General features: G+C 33.7%; 1 protein-coding gene across 1 annotated transcript in view; it reads right to left on the minus strand.

Annotated features, from left to right (window-relative positions):
* Window positions 1-4,146, minus strand: part of LOC106063880 (beta-1,4-N-acetylgalactosaminyltransferase bre-4-like) — a 139,715-nt gene extending 135,569 nt beyond the window's left edge. Inside the window, exon 1 of the mRNA XM_056032506.1 lies at window positions 3,746-4,146. The gene's annotated coding sequence lies outside the window, so the exon portion shown is untranslated. The remainder of the gene's footprint in view (window positions 1-3,745) is intronic.
* Between the last annotated feature and the right edge of the window lie 208 nt (window positions 4,147-4,354).

Below are 4,354 nucleotides of genomic sequence, written 5' to 3' on the forward strand. Positions count from 1 at the left end.
TTCCTGGATGATTTAGCCAACTCTTTTCACGGAAGGAAAAGTACTTGAATTTGTCCTGGCACATAAAATAACCAGATTACAAAGAGAGTTTGTGTTGTCACATTTTTCACTTAAAAGCAAACAGGACAACACGTCGTCAATAAGACTCTTATAATTCTTCTGGAATAAGTATTTGAAATAGAGGTCCTTTAACAGTAGAGCTGCGTGAAGTGATCACCCAAGAACAGCATGGACACTTCCCAGATACCTCTCCCAACAATTGCGCTAAATATTTACTAACATATAGAACTAGACGGACAAGGAAAGTTTTTTAAAGTGTCTTCATTTTTGTATCTTTCTGATTATTTTGTTAGGCAAGCGATCTCAAGTAAAAAATTGGAAAAAAATTTGTTAAAAAAAAAAAAGTCACGTACTCCTTTATGAAGCTGTTAATGGTCTGCAGTTTCTGATTCCATTTATTTCTTTTTATTATTGCCAGTGAGTTTTACTTCTTCTCCAGCTGATGAACTCTACATTAGACGGTGAGCAAAGGGCTCATATAGCCTACGTCTATTTATTTGTTCAACCCATACTGAACACAAACAAGCGGTTTAGTCGAGTGAATGAATGTCTGCAGAAACGTGCTCAAAATTTTAAAAGATTTAAGCCAACTTGAATTTTAAGATGAGATGATAATTTTAAGAAAAATTATAACGGTCAGACCAGAGTTTTCGGTTTGTTAGTTAGATTTTTTTTTCCACAAAGATATATGTTAAATTTCTAGAAAAATTGTTGGAGCCATTTATCTTATTACAGACGTTGCTTTAAAACATAAGATAATAACGTCCTACGCATTTCATGTGTCAATCTAGTCATGTATGTAAACTAATGACTTCAAACTCTGCTAAGTCGTTGTTTTTTCTGGCTGGTTCAGGCAACCCATTCCATTCTCTAGGGAGGAAGGTGCACTTGTACTAACTTGTTTTAGCGTATCCAGTAAGAAATGAGAGATACCCGTCAACCCAGTGTCCGATTCGGACCCACGAAGAGTTACCAAGCTGATAGGAGGAGTTGTAACAATAAAAGAATGAATAAATGTTATTTGGTTTCACTGGCCAGTGGAACTAAACCGAAACAAATAACAGGCCTGAACACTGACCTGCAACGTCACAACCTGTAGGCAGTTTAGCTCATTGACACATCACAGGACCGAATACAGATTATCGTACCTGACACCTTTCTTAATTGATGGTTCATACGTAATCAGGGTTATAAGTAATCTAGTCAGTAGTTTCGGTTTCTGCTCTCCCCTGGGCAATGTACTGCAAGCAAACAGACAATTACATAAATAGAGGTTTGAATTTCCGTAATCTGGCGCAAGTACACATTGAGGAAACATTGGTCGAGGAGTTTTACAAAGTAATTCTGTCAAATAGACTCCGGTGTAATAAGTGCTTCTTAGTCACGACTACGTGTTCATTGCAGACGGTAAATGTGTTTTGAAATGAGGAAAAGCGTACCAAAACACAATTATATATAATACAGAGATATATATTGGCTATATATATCTTTGGCTTATGGACATCGCTCTTTTAATTTTGTAATCACTCTATCTGTCTGTTTGTCTGTCTGTCTAGTAAAATGTGTGTACACGTTATTTCTCAAACACCCATTCTCGAATCAATAAAAGAAAGTAACCAATTAGAAAATTAATTACCGGTAATTCATTTTTATGTTTAATAGCAACAAGGGAAACTAATACGTCAGTATTCATAAATATGGCTAAATGTGTTGGGTTTATCCCCCTTTAATAATTGTTAACACCATTTCTCCCTCACGAATTCTCCGATCAAGTTGATATTTTAAACAAATATTTATTGTACCTGACAATACATAAATCGATAAATAACAAGATTACAAAGAGAGTTTGTGTTATTACACAAACTCAGAGGCGGAACCCCGTCAGAGTCGGATCCCTGTTTTACATGTTTTGGATGTCCCTTCAGAGTTAAAGATAATTAACTTCCTTATCCAATCTTCCATCTGACAACGGGGAATGGCAGCGAGCAGGGTATGAACCCGGGACCGTCGAGATAATTAGTCCAGTGCGCTAACCGCATGACCAGTCATTGCTGTTAACTTAATAACAAACTAATACCCTATTATTGATAAAGGGATATATTACACATTTCGGCAAGACAATTACCGGATATGTATAATATGTCAGACGAGCGATTTTAGATAACTGAAAAATAAAATAACGATAATTTGATTTTGTAACGTTTAATTTCGAAAATTTAATGCTGTGGAAGAGAGAAGTGTAATTTTACATAAATAGAGTTAATATGTTTATTACAAAAAAATCCGGAACAACCGATTTTCGTTAATGAGAAGAAGATTATTTGTTTTATTTATTAGAAGAGGGATTTCAAACAGTTATTTGGCGTTAGTAGATTTTTCATATAAAATTCGGAACAATTCGTTAGAAAATTTAAATAATGTAGGTCTATTTCTTTTTCAAAACAAAACCCGGAACATTCTTTACCGATAAAAAAAAAAACAACTTCTGTTATGTTTTAGCAAGAAAATCAAATGTAAAATAAGTCTAAAAAAGGATTTTCAATAATTGCTTCTTGTAAATTACTTTCTTTAAAATCCTGAACAACTATAGTGACGTATTGTCCAAGAATATAAATGTAATGTAAGTCAATAATGTGATTTAAAACAATCATTGACATAAATTACTTTTTATATAACAATTTCCGGAACAACTTTATAGTTACTATATGTCAGAATAGAGATTTGCATTTAGAATATTCATATGCTATTTACATTAACCCTGAAAGTGCTGAGCTGTTTTAGAATGAGTGCATAGAAAATGGAATGACAATTCTGATGTTTAGAGGCTAAAACTTCCACACGCGTTTTAAGGGTTAAAAGAAACGGAACTGCTGTCCTATGCATGTAAGTCAATAATGTGATTTCAAACAATCATTCGACATAATTTACTTTTTATATAACAATTTCCGGAACAACTTTATAGTTACTATATGTCAGTATAGAGATTTGCATTTAGAATTCATATGCTATTTACATTGAAAGAAACGGAACTGCTGTCCTGTGCAGCAACAACCCTTTCCTTTTGGTGCTGTAGGGCTTAGGCATGAGAATGTCACATGTAAATTGTTCCCCTGGCAATCAAATCATTAAATAAGAACAATCTGGTATAAACTTTGTCACATGTAAATTATGAGTGAGTCTGGTGTGAATGTACACTTTGGTTTCTTATAGTTATGTTTTTTTTGTTTGGTGTAATGCACAAATTGTAAGACAAATTTCCTTACGGATAATAAAGATTATTATTATTATTATAAGTTACTGTGATTAAAACAAAAGATACGAAGCATTAAGTGAACAGTGCTCGAGAATACGCTGTTTAAACAAGAAGCACATTTTGACACTTTCAGCCAATGCTTACCAGACGGAGGACACGACATCAAAGAGGAAGCCTTCACTTGGCCTGACGTAGAGAAACGCAATGCGGACTTGACGATATTTTAATTAGTGAAGACTAAACATTGGTATTAATGTTAAAATAACGGCTGTATGTATTATTTACATTTACCAATCAACTGATACAGAAACAAAAGTAGTAAAATAAAAGATCTAGAGTCTTGGAGTTATGTCACTACAGAATCACCGCGTGAGATAGATCTACATTGATTCAAGAAAGATGCCAGCTTTAAAATGACTTATTTTTTCTTACCTGACGTTTCAAAGCGAGTCACAGAATTTCCAGTACATCTAAATCTAGATATCAGTTCTAGACCATATTGTAGTCGTAGTTAAAATCCACTCTCTTTTAAAATTTCAATGTTGCATCTGAGCAGGTAAAATCAATAGTCTCTGTACTTGTGCAAATCCAAAATATGTAGTTAACATTCACATGCCGTAGTAGAGACGTTTAAATCCATGATCTGAATTAGTGAACAGTAAAATCCACGATCTGAATTAGTAAACAATAAAATCCACGATCTGAATTAGTGAACAGTAAAATCCACGATCTGAATTAGTGAACAGTAAAATCCACGATCTGAATTAGTGAACAGAAAAATCCACGATCTGAATTAGGGAACAATAAAATCCACGATCTGAATTAGTGAACAATAAAATCCACGATCTGAATTAGGGAACAATAAAATACACGATCTGAATTAGGGAACAATAAAATACACTATCTGAATTAGGGAACAATAAAATACACGATCTGAATTAGGGAACAATAAAATCCACGATCTGAAATAGGGAACAATAAAATCCACGATCTGAATTAGTAAACATTGAAATCCACGATCTGAATTAGTGAACAATAAAA

Source organism: Biomphalaria glabrata, chromosome 6 (assembly GCF_947242115.1).
Source record: "Biomphalaria glabrata chromosome 6, xgBioGlab47.1, whole genome shotgun sequence".
Lineage (NCBI taxonomy): Eukaryota > Metazoa > Mollusca > Gastropoda > Planorbidae > Biomphalaria > Biomphalaria glabrata.